This window comes from Chlorocebus sabaeus, chromosome 3 (genome assembly GCF_047675955.1).
Source record: "Chlorocebus sabaeus isolate Y175 chromosome 3, mChlSab1.0.hap1, whole genome shotgun sequence".
Taxonomy (NCBI): domain Eukaryota; kingdom Metazoa; phylum Chordata; class Mammalia; order Primates; family Cercopithecidae; genus Chlorocebus; species Chlorocebus sabaeus.
In genome coordinates this window covers 9,496,213-9,508,868 of record NC_132906.1, presented here as the reverse complement: position 1 = coordinate 9,508,868, position 12,656 = coordinate 9,496,213, and the positions used below count along the sequence as shown (strand labels likewise).

Sequence of the window (12,656 nt, the reverse complement as noted above, 5' to 3'; positions counted from 1 at the left end):
ATAGCATAAGACATGGAATGAACCTAAATGCCCATCAGTGGTAGACTGGATAAAGAAAATGTGGTACATATACACCATTGAATACTACCCAGCCATAAAAAAGAATGAGATCATATCCTTTGCAGCAACATGGATAGAGTTGGAGGTCATTACCCTAAAGGAACTAATGCAGAAACAGAAAGTCAGATACAGCATGTTCCCATCTATCAGTGGGAGCTAAACAGTGAGTACACATGGACACAAAGAGGGGACCAATAGACACTGCGGCCTACTTGAGGGTGGAGGCTGAGAGGAGGGTGAGGATCAAAAAACTACTTGTCAGGCACCATGCTTATTATCTGGGTGACAAAATAATCTGTACACCGAGCCCCCATGACACAGAATTTACCTAAATGACAAACCTGTATCCCCAAACCTAAAATGAAAGTTAAAAAACAGCCTGGCCAACATGGTGAAACCCCATCTCTACTAAAAATACAAAAAAAAAAAAACAAAATTAGCTGGGTGTAGTAGCGGGCACCTGTAATCCCAGCTACTCTGGAGGCTGAGGCAGGAGAATCACTTGAACTGGGGAGGCGGAGGTTGCAGTGAGCCGAGATCGCCCCACTGCACTCCAGCCCAGGTGACAGAGAATCAGTGGTAGATCCAAAAATGGAATGAGTGTGGCATAATCATTTGAGGTGTTCAGTGTGAGTGAAGAGAGGGCAGGGTGGGTGCAGTTGTATTGACAAGTACGTCTTCTGCATTGAAGGGCCCTGGTTATAGTGAAAGGTGAAGAGGAAGGAGCCAGCCGAAAGAGATAGGGGATCATTTTGGAAAATGAAGAGATGACTGAGGATCAAGGTCTCAGATTATAATTGAAGGGGAGAAAGACTGAAGGCTGGGGAGGGGATGGCTTTCGTGTGTAGAGGACTATAAGCGCTGAATTTCTAAGAAGAGAAGAAAAGAGCCACTACTGTGAGGCTCCGGGCATGATGGGAATATTGGTGGGGGTGTGTGTGGTGTGTGTGTTGCGGGGAGTGAGCATTGATCTGATGGAAGGAATGTTTGTGTGGAAGAGTAAATAGCCACCAGCCTGAAGTTGACCATTAAAAAAAGTCCCAAAACACATTCAACTGAGTCTTACCCTCTTAAATGACTCCACATTTCAAGAAAATTTGCCTGGAAAAGCAATCCTCTTCCTCACCCTTTGAAGATACTGTATTTTACTCTTGAAAAGCCAGCGACAAAGATGCAACACCTTTTTAATAAAGAATCTCCCCCTTTGTTGGCTTAGATTTTTAGCTGCCTAGAGAAAGGCAAGCTAGGACACTGCTTTCCTGGTTCATTCCCCTAACACTTTTAGGTGAGGTTTTTATTTGATGTGCAGTGTCTGAACTGCCATGTACTTTTGCAAAAATGCATTTCCTGGTTGTGTGTGTTTTATGGCAATTGCCACCATTTCTTCTAATCACTCGCCACAGGTGTCCCATAGCTATCAGGGGTAGAACTTCTGGTGCAGGGTGGGGCCCATGTGCCAGGCTGTGAGTCTAGGCAGGTTGTTGGAAAGGCAGTTGTTTACTAGGCCTTGGTGTTTGGTACATTGCTGATATGAAGCCTGGAGGGAGGACTGGTGTGGAGATGATCCACGTCTGCTATCAGGAGCAAGAAACATTGAATAAATAGGCAAAATTGCTAAGGAAAAAAAAATGCTCTCCTAACTTCAATTCTTTTCCTTTTCCTTCCTTTGGCCACTCCATTTTCAGGTGCCCAATAGTGTCATAAAAATGTATTTCTTAAAATACCCTAAACGTTTGAGTTGACTCCAAGTTAATATATATCAACATTAAAACTTTAAAGAGTTAAAGGCATATTAGGCTGGGCTATAGCAGTAAAACAGCAGAGCAAAGGACACGATGGTCCCACTCTAGATGGTTGTAGAGTCTAGATGATTATATTCTGTTTTAGGCATCCTGTTTTGATAAGGACACTGACCAACTGGACCACAATCAGAGAAAAGCAGCTAGGGTCTGGGAACCACATTATCTGAGGAATGACTCGAGGCCTGGAAAAAGAAGACTGATGGTTATCTTCATATATTAAAGGGTTGTCTGCCACACAGTAAAGGGAAACATTGGCTGGGCGGGGTGGCTCACGCACTTTGGGAGGCCAAGGTGGGCGGATCACGAGGTCAGGAGATCAAGACCATCCTGGCTAACACGGTGAAACCCCATCTGTATTAAAAATACAAAAAAAAATTAGCCGGGTGTGACAGCACGCGCCTGTAGTCCCAGCTATTCGGGAGGCTGAGGCGGGAGGACGGCATGAACCCAGGAGGCGAAGCTTGCAGTGAGCCGAGATCACGCCACTGCACTCTAGCCTGGGCGATAGAGTGAGATTCTGTCTCAAAAAAAAAAAGAAAGAAAGAAAAGGGAAATATTCAGTGTCACTCTGGAGGACACAGCTAGGACCAATGGGAGGGAGTGACCAGGAAATATATATTGGATTAAAATAAGAAAGAAATTTCCACTAATTAGAGTTGTTCAAAAGGAGAATGGAAAAAAGCAAACTGCAGAACAGCATTAGAAGTATAATCCCATTTGACTTTGAAATTGCACACAAAAGTCTTTGAACAGTGGAGAGACAGGATCATTGCTTTAGAAAAACGCTGCTGGCGGCAAACGAGAAGGTGCATGAGAAAAGGAGGTAAGGATGGCAGTGAATAGCCCATTGAAATAGTCCAGCCAAAAGATGATGAGACCTTAAACTGGGGTAGTAGCAGTGGGCATCATGAATTAGAGATGACCCAATTGTCCATCGATAGATAAATGGAGAAACAAAATGTAGTCTCTGCATACCATGGAATATGATTCCACCTTAAAGGTGAAGGAAATACATAGGCTACAACATGGATGAACACGGGAGGCTGAGGCAGGAGAATGGCTTAAACCTAGGAGGCAGAGGTTGCAGTGAGCCGAGATCACGCCATTGCACTCCAGCGTGGGCAACAAGAGCGAAACTCCATCTCAAAAACATAAGTGGTTAAAATAGTAAATTTTATGTTATGTATATTTTACCACAATAAAAAACACTTCCAAATTTAAAACAAACAAGATTAGAGATGAATTTGAGAACGAGTTGAAAGATACAAATGAAAGTAGAGTAAAGTTGATTGCCAAGCTATCTAGCTTCGCTGACTAGGTAGATGATGAGGCCATTAGCCAAGAAAGAGAATATTAACCAAGAAGACAAACAGAAGATTAGGAGCTCAGTTGGAGAAATGTGAAGTTTGAGTGGCCTGACAAACATTCAATGGGAGATTTTTAAAATAACAACTTTACTGAGTTGTATACAATAAATTGCACCTATTTAAAGTGTGCCATTGAGTTGTTTTTTTTTTTTTTAACAATGGCTAGCATTTAGTAGATGCTTATTACAGCCATTTTCCCAATTTTTTTTTTTTTTTTAATGACATTTCACTATGTTGCACAATCTGGTCTTGAACTCCTGGGCTCAGCAACCCTCCCCCACCTCAGCCTCCTAAGCAGCTGGGATTACAGGTGCACACAACCACGCCTGGCTCAATTCAAAGAGTTTTTGTTTTGTTCTGTATAGGAGATGAGTGTCTTGCTTTGATGCAGAGGCTGGAGCGCTGTGGTATGATCATAGCTCAAGGCAACCTTGAAATCCTGGGCTCAAGAGATCCTCCCACCTCAGCCTCACAAGTAGCTGGGACCACAGGCATGTGCACCTTGCCTGGCTAATTTTTTCATTTTTATTTTTGTAGAGATGAGGTCTTACTATCTTGCCCAGGCTGGTCTCAAACTCCTGGCCTCAAGTGATCCTCCTGCTTTGGCCTCCAAAGTGCTAGGATTACAAGTGTGAGCCACTGCACCCAGCCAGTCCAATGCACACATCCATGAACCCACCACAACCAAGGTTCAGAACATTCCTGTCATCCCCCAAATTTTCTCTTTTCCCTTATCCTTCTCCACGCCTGCCCCGGAAAACAACTGAGTTTTCTGCCACTTACAGATCAGTTTGCATTTTCTATAAATGAAAACATAAAATATGTAGTTTTGTGAGTAGGTCTGACTTATTTCACTAAGCATAAAGATTTTGAGAGCCATCCATGTTGTGAGCATCAGTAGTTCATTCCTGTTTATTACTGACTCATGTCGCACCTTTTGACTATGCCACAACTTGTTTATGCCATAAACAAATTGGTTTAGGCCAGTTGTTGAGCATTTGGTTTGCTTCTAGTTTTTAACTATTACAAATAAACCTACAATGAATGTTGCTGTACAAGTCTTTGTGTGAACATATATTTTTATTTTTCCTGGCTGAATACCCAGAGGTGGAATGACAAGGTTGAATGGCAGGTGTATGTTTAACTTTTTTTTTTTTCTTTTTTTTTTAATTTGAGACGGAGTCTCACTTTGTCACCTGGCCAGGCTGGAGTGCAGTGGCATGACCTCGGCTCACTGCAACCTCCGCCTCCCAGGTTCAAGCAATTCTCCTGCCTCAGGCTCCTGAGTAGTTGGGACTACAGGCCCACAATATCATGCCCAGCTAATTTTTGTATTTTTAGTAGAGATGGGGATTCACCATGTTGGCCTGGCTGATCTCGAACTCCTGACCTCAGATGATCCGCCTGCCTCAGCCTCCCAAAGTGCTAGAATTACAGGCGTGAGCCAGCGCGGTTGGCCATGTTTAACTTTTAAAGAAGCTATCAGTTTTCCAAAGTGCTTGTACCATTTTACATTCCTGTCGGCAGTTGTACATCTTCACTAACACTTGGTATTGTCATCATTTTATCTTGAGCCATTCTCATTGGTGTGTAGTGGCATCTCATTGTGGTTTGAATTTGTGTTTTCTAGATAACGAACAATATTGAGTGTCTTTTCATGTAACTTCTTTTTAGAAAGCATCTGTTTGTCTTTTGCCCATTGAAAAAATTGCATTGCTTTCTTATTTATTTGTAATAGTCCTTTATACATTCTAGATACCAGTCCATTATATGTATTGCAAATATTTTTTCATTCTATGCTTTATCTTTTCTCATTTTCTTTTTTTCTTTTTAATGTATTAATAAATTTTTGTTTGAGGTGAGGTCTGACTCTGTTGCCCAGGCCGGTCTCAAACTCCTGAGCTCAAGCAGCCCTCCCACCTCGGCCTCCCAAAGTGCTGGCATTACAGGCATGAACCACTGTGCCTGGCCTTTTCATTTACTTAACAATATCTTCCTTTTTTTTTTTCCAGAAAGAGTCTTGCTCGTTGCCCAGTCTGGAATGCAATGGCGCAATCTCAGCTCACTGCAACCTCTGCCTCCCGGGTTCAAGTGATTCTCCTGCCTCAGCCTCCCGAGTAGCTGGGACTAGAGGCACCCACCACCACGCCCAGCTAATTGTTTGTATGTTTAGTAGAAACGGGGTTTCACCATGTTAGCCAGGATGGTCTTGATCTCCTGACCTCATGATCTGCCCGCCTCGGCCTCCCAAAGTGCTGGGATTACAGGCATAAGCCACCACGCCTGGCCACCAATATCTTTCTAAGAGCAAATTTTTAAGTTTTAACAAGGTTTAGTTTATCAATTTTCTCTTTTATGAAAGTTTGCTTTTTGTGTCCTGAGATTAGGTCTCGCATTCATTTTGAGTTGATTTCTGTGTATAGCATGATGTAAAAGTCAAAGTTCATTTCTTTTTTTTTTTTTTTTTTTTTTTTTTTTTTTGAGAAGATAGGGTCTTGCTTTGTCACCCAAGCTAGAGTTCAGTGGCATCATCATGGCTCACTGCAACCTCTGCCTCCCAGGCTTAGGTGATCCTCCCACCTCAGCTCCTCAGCTTCCTAAATAGCTGGGGCTACAGGCACTCACCACCACACACAGCTAATTTTTGTATTTTTTGTAGAGATGGGGTTTTGCCATGTTGCTCAGCCTGGCTCAAGTGATCCGCCTGCCTCAGCCTCCCAAAGTGTTGGAATTAAGAGGCATGAGCCACCACGCCCAGCCTCAGGGTTTGTTTCTTTTTGCATATGACTACCCAGTTGTTTTAGTAAAATTTGTTGAAAACAGTCTTTCCTATGGGCTGGGCACCGTGGCTCATGCCTGTAATCTAAGCACTTTGGGAGGCCGAGGCGAGTGGATCACCTGATGTTCGGAGTTTGAGACCAGCCTGGCTAACATGGTGAAACCCCATTTCTACTAAAAATACAAAAAATTAGCCGGGCCTGGCGCTGCGCACCTATAATCCCAGCCACTCAGGAGGTTGAGGCTGGAGAATCGCTTGAACCTGGGAAGCGGAGGTTGCAGTGAGCCAAGATCACGCCATTGTGCTCTGGCTTAGGCAACGAGAGCGAAACTCCATCTCAAAAAAAAAAAGGGGGGGAAGAAGTCTTTCCTTTTTGTGCTGAACGTCTTACCAACTTTATTGAAAATGAATTGAACATATATGTCTGGGACTATTTCTGGTGTCTATTCAGTTCCAGGTGGAGATATCTAGAGGAATGTGTGACAGAGGGAATTAGAGCTACGTTTTTGCTGAATTCCAGCAGTGTACCTTTGCCTACACACAGAGAAACGCACCTGTCTTCAGGAAAGCCTACCTACCAACATCAAGTTTGCATATCATTTCCTGAATTTTTTTTTTTTTTTTTAATAGACAAGGTCTTGTTCTGTCGCCCAAGCTGGAATGCAGTGGTGTGATCGTAGCTCATTGCAGCCTCAAATTCTTGGGCTTAAGCAATCCTCCCACCTCAGCCTCCCAAATTCCTAAATTCTTTTTTTATTCACGGAATTCTTAATTTTTGTTGTTGTTGTTGTTCAGACAGAGTCTCACTCTGTTTCCCAGGCTGGAGTGCAGTGGCGAAATGTCAGCTCACTGCAACCTCTGCCTCCCAGGCTCAAGTGATTCTTGTGCCTCAGCCTCCCAAGTAGCTGGGATTATAGGCGAGGACCACCACGCCAGCTAATTTTTGTATTTCTATTAGAGACGGGGTTTTGCCGTGTTGGCCAGGCTGGTCTCAAACTCTTGGCCCCAAGTGATCTGCCCACCTCGGCCTTCCAAAGTGCTGGGATTACAGGCATGAGCCACCACACCCAGCCCGAATTCCTAAATTCTTAATTGAAATACTTAACTATGACTCTTTTTAGAGCCAAGACCTACAGTGATAAGGCAAGGGAAAATATTAAAACCTGGGTTCAGACTTGATGAAGGCATAATGGCAAAGTATTTGGGATACCTGATTCTTGGCAACACTAAACACTTATTATTTCTGTGAAAAAAATTTACAGGTCAAAGAATTGAAAATGCCTGGAAGACAACTGAAGGATCAATCTGGGGGCTTTTGGGGCAGACAGTCAGGATCTGGACATCAGTAAACTCTCCAGCTTTTTTTTTTGTTTTTTTTTTTGAGATCAGCACAGTGGTTCACTCCTGTAATCCCAATATTTTGGGAGGCCAGGGCGGGCAGATCCCTTGGGGTCAGGAGTTCAAGATTGGTCTGGCCAACATGGTGAGACCCCATCTCTACTAAAAATACAAAAATTAGCCGGGCATGGTGTTGCCTGCCTGTAATCCCAGCTACTCAGTAGGCTGAGGCAGGAGAATTGCTGGAACTCAGAAGGCAGAGATTGCGGTGACCTGAGATCTTGCCACTGCACTCCAGCCTGGGTAACAGAGCGAGACTCCATCTCAGACAAAAATAAATAAAATAAAGAAATTCCATTCGAATTGGTCATTTAAAAGATAGAAGACTGTGCCGAAGAACATGCATTCAGAAGTGAGTGACACAATGGGCCAAGGAATCTATTTGTATCCTGACTTTGGCACACATCTTAACAGTGTTAACCTCTGTTCCTCCTCCTAGTGAGAGCTACACATGCTATTAGGTCAAATACACAGCTACTGTGTAACTCTGCTTGTTTAAAACCAGCAAGTTAAAAATATGTTCCAAACAAATCCTTTTCCACTTACACGTGCTGTATTTTTTGCTTTTACAACTTTAAATTTCTATCCTTTTCCCACCAGTACAACCGCATCTTCTTGTTAAGAAAATAGTTAACTTAGGAATTAATTTTATATCCTTCAATAAGAGTTTTTTTGTTTGTTCATGTGTTTGAGATGGGGGTCTCACTATATTGCCCAGGCTGGTCTCAAATTCCTGCGCTCAAGTGACTCTCCTGCCTCAACCTACTGAGTAGCTGGGACTACAGGCACGTACTACTGCACCAGCCTTCAATGAGAGTTTTTAGAAGTGTCTAGAAATTAAAGTTCTAGGGTTTTGTACTGTTGAGTTAATGGTGTTTCTGAAGAAAGACTGTCAAATCCACCAGTTGCTAAGCCTGCTCCCTTAAAGTCACCCAAAAATGTATTTAGACTCAAAAGCAATCAACAGAAAGGAAAAATTATTTTTCCCAACATTTGTGTTTCTAAATGCTTGCTGTGCTGAATATTTGCACTGAATGTCCATGTTTAACCTTTTGTCTAAAATTATTTCATTTCAGGTCCTCCTCTTAGACCATTATTATTATATGTATATATGTATGTGTATGCATGTCTGTATGTGTGTATGTATGTTAGGTGTGTGGAGGACAGCATAAGATATCTGTAAGTTTCCCATAATTGAAAAGTTGGCTGGGCACAGTGGCTCATACCTGTAAACCCAGTACTTTGGGAGGCTGAGGCAGGAGGATCTCTTGAGCCCAGGAGTTCAAAACCAGCCTGGGCAACATAGTAAGACCCTTTATCAGAAAAAAAAAAAAATTAAATGAAAAATTAGCCAGGTAAGGTTGCACATGCTTGTAGCCCTAGTTACTCAGGAGGCTCAGGATGGGAGGATCACTTGAGCCCAGGAGGGCAAGGCTGCAGTGAGCCGAGTTTGGGCCACTGCACTCCAGCCTGGGCAACAGAGAGAGACCCTGTCTCAAAAAAAAAAACAAAAAGAAAGAAAAGAAAAGAAAAAGTTGACAGCTACCTGGAATCACATTAAGCCAGTGGATGTCTGTTTACTACTTTGAATCTTTTGAGTCTAAAATTTTTGTAATTATTGCCATAGCAGCAATTCAGATCCATTTAGTGATGTTACAATAACTATCATAATATCCAAATTAGAAAATAAAAATGCTGGTAAGAGTTTGTTTTTGTTTTGTTTAGTGATAGTTTCAATTTTTATTGGATTTTTATTATTTGAAGTTTACTCTTTGGCTATAATTAATGGTGTCTGTTTTATACACTATTTAGTATATAAAGTTTGTATGACCACCTGGTGTATTTGGTTGGGTTCAAAGAAGGTTACACAACAATTCTGTAACTCTTTAAAGACTTTGGCAAATGTTTTTTCCCCTCAATTTTAAATCATTGTTTTGTAAGGAAATTTTAATTAGAAAAAAAATTGTTTCTTTTCTGACTAAGTGCACGCCCCTCCATTGAGCCAATAAAGAATTTGTTTGAAAATAATTCCCAGCCTCTAGAACTACTAAGAGTATAATTTTTTCCCTTTAATTAGTAGTTTAGAATTTTTTTTAAACCAATGCCAAATGCAATGTGAGCTCAAGTTTTTAGTTCAGTTCTAAACTTAGAACCCGTGATTTTCAAGTGGGTTCTAAATTTGGCAAAATGTCTTCTGCCTGCCATAGTAGCTGGTGTTTTCCCATTCTTAAGGGTTCATCTGTCTTATTTTCTAAGCAAGCAATACTGTTTTCCTTCACTATTTAATAATTTTTCCATTTCCCCTTTGTGGAATACCAAATGTGGTGCAACCTTTTTTAGCCCATAAAATAAAATAGATATAGCAGCTTTTTGAAAGAAAAAGGGGAGGAAATGGTAAGGGGGGAAAAAAAAGTCATTTAGCTTTCTTCCCTCTTACAAGGAAAAGAATACTCTATGTCTTGGATATTGAATTACACAAAGTTTATATATAGGTTGGTAGACATCATCAAGTCAGAATTCAGTTCAGGTGCTTATTTTTTCTGCAACCCTCTGCAGAGATGCAAATGAGTCCCAGAACGTTCCTGAGGAAAGGATATGTGAAACAGCATCCCATTCGATCACCACGCAAAGAAGCCTGTTCAACAAAGCCATCTCTCCTAGTCTGCTCTTGGCCAAGTATTTCATGGCGCTCCTTGCAGATGAAGGCACCAAGTGTTGAAAGCAGAACTCACTGGGTGCAGTGCTCAGGCCTGGCAAGCTAGGGGCACTGGCCTCTGAAGTGTATAGGTGGTTACTGTGTAGATGTTGTAGGTAGTTGGAAAAGCCACTTCCATCCACAGAGTGTTGGAGAAAAGGATACCAGGATCTCTCCCCAAAACACAAGACCACACTCACTACATTCTCACACTCACCTGCGCTGATCTCTGTCGTTCAGCTCTCCAGCTGAGGTCTCTCCCTATCATGTTCCTTGTATTCTTTTTTCTTCTGTTACAATTCTTTCATAAAAATAAAATGACCCAGAGGAAATAAGACCGGCATGAAGAAAAAGGTGAAATGAGGTTTTTATTCCCCTCCCGCAGCCAACATTTGGAATGCGGTCCAGTCCCTCAGGCAGCACTCCTCTGCAGCAGACTATCTGGTGGAGCAGCTTCCCTTTCTTCCCATGATCATGTTGTTTAGGCATTTGTAAACGTCACCCCAACCGAGAGCAACAAAGCTCAAGTTTGCTCTTTCTCAGAGATAGAGCATTTCCCAGCACTTCCCTGGAGGTCTTGGCAAATAGGCATCCCGTTCACTCTAGTCTCTCTGGTCCTGCTTTCTTCTCTGCTGGGGAGGAAGAACCATCCAGCTCCTTCTAGCAGCAGGCAGCCTCCAGCAAGAGTGGCCTTGACCGTCCTGTCCAACAGGTTCCCCTGCTTTATTCTTCTCTTGCTTCCCTGGTGCCAAGAGGCAAGGAATACTTAAGATATTTTCCACTCCCAGCCTTCCTGGATACTAAGGATTCAGACTACCAGATTCTGGGCTGTGGCAGCAGTACATTTTCCAGGATGGACGGCCCTCCCATCATCCATACCACTGCCATTGGCAGCTGTCTCCTCTCCCCCAGAGCTGGCAAGTGTTGGTCGAATTCCATTGACCTCAGCATTCCTAGAATGACTGGAATTGACTTGAACATCCAACCTTTAAGGGAATGCAGCAAAGTGAACCAGCCAGTGCACTGCCCATGTGGGACCGTATGGGTGATTTGAGCTCGAGGGAGTAAGAAATCGAAGTGCGTTCAGATCAGCAGACCAGACTGGACGCCTGCCTCTGACCGTGATGCAAAGGGCCATTCTGTGAGAGAACATGGTTGCTGTACCATGTCAGCCTCAAACTTTTAGGGTAGTGCCGTGCAACACTCCTGGTTTTCCTTAACAATACCTTATTTATCTGGCCTTGTCTCCAACGTCTCTACCTTGGGCCTCTATCATCAGTCATAGTGTTTTCATATTAAATAATCTAATAGAAAAAGCATTAATAGGAATCAAGAGTTCGAGCTTTAGCTCTGCTGTAAGGTGATGTATGGCCCTGGGCAAGGCACTGACCTTCTCTAGACCCAATTTCCTTCATCTAAGACATAGGGGTGCTGGATTTGATTATAACTGTGTTCTAAAATTCCATAAATCTTCTTAAACTAATACTTACTAGTCTAATGAATAGCAAAGAGTATTTAAAATACTATTGTAAGATACTGTAATATTTTCCCCATAAGTGTCCCTAAGTTACTTTGGTCAAACTTTAAGGAATTCCACTATTTCTACTCTTACAGGTTCACCCTACCTGTGCTTTTCATGACTGAATAATCTTCCTCATGCTCCCGCTTTTCCTTTGACGTCAGTGATTGCAGATCTGCTATTTTTTCTTCTCTTTATAAATCTATGTTTATTGATAAGTCTCAGCATGCACTTGATTATTTTCATTGCCCATCTCTAAAGAACCCCTGGCTCTGAAAAAAGTCGTAGGTACTCAAGGCAGGAGAGTGGTGTTTTCTGTGTTTCCCAGTGACACTGCACAGTTTGGTGGCTTTGTGATGGCTGCGGCACGCTGAGCTGGTGCCCTTTGGGGGCTGCCCCCAGTGTCTCCCAAGTTGCCTTCCTATGTTATAAATGGGAGTTAGGGTCCCTCATCTTACTCATCTTAAAAGTACATTTGAAATGTTTTCCAGCTGAGCACAGTGGTTCACACCTGTAATCCCAGCACTTTGGGAGGCCAGTATGGGTGGATCCCTAGAGGTCAGGAGTTTGAGACCAGCCTGACCAACATGGTGAAACTCCTTCTCTAATAAAAATACAAAAATTAACTGGGCATGGTGGCTCATACCTGTAGTCCCAGCTACTTGGGAGGCTGAGGCAGGAGAACCACTTGAACCCAGGAAGTGGAGACTGCGGTAAGCCAAGATCGCGCCATGGCACTCCAGCCTGGGCAACAGAGTGAGACTCTGTCTCAAAAAAAAAAAAAAAAAGAAAAGAAAAAAAATGTTTTCCACGAAATACTTCACTCTTTGCTATATTAATACTTATCTTCCATTTTTTGCATATGTACCCAGCTGTGAGAGGTCCTTTGGCTGTTTATCCCCTTGGCTCTTTGTCTCCTAGAAGAAGAGTAATCTATAGAATAAAAGATTGCACTGTGTATTTCCACTTCCATGTCATCTTCCCTCCCTTCCCCACCCTTCCCTTCCCTTCCCCTCCCCTCCCCTCTCCTCTCCTC

The 12,656-nt window shown here is 42.7% G+C and overlaps 1 protein-coding gene across 2 annotated transcripts in view; it reads left to right on the top strand.

Annotated features, from left to right (window-relative positions):
• Positions 1-12,656, top strand: part of HMGB1 (high mobility group box 1) — a 154,982-nt gene that overhangs the window by 117,141 nt on the left and 25,185 nt on the right. The window lies entirely within an intron of this gene.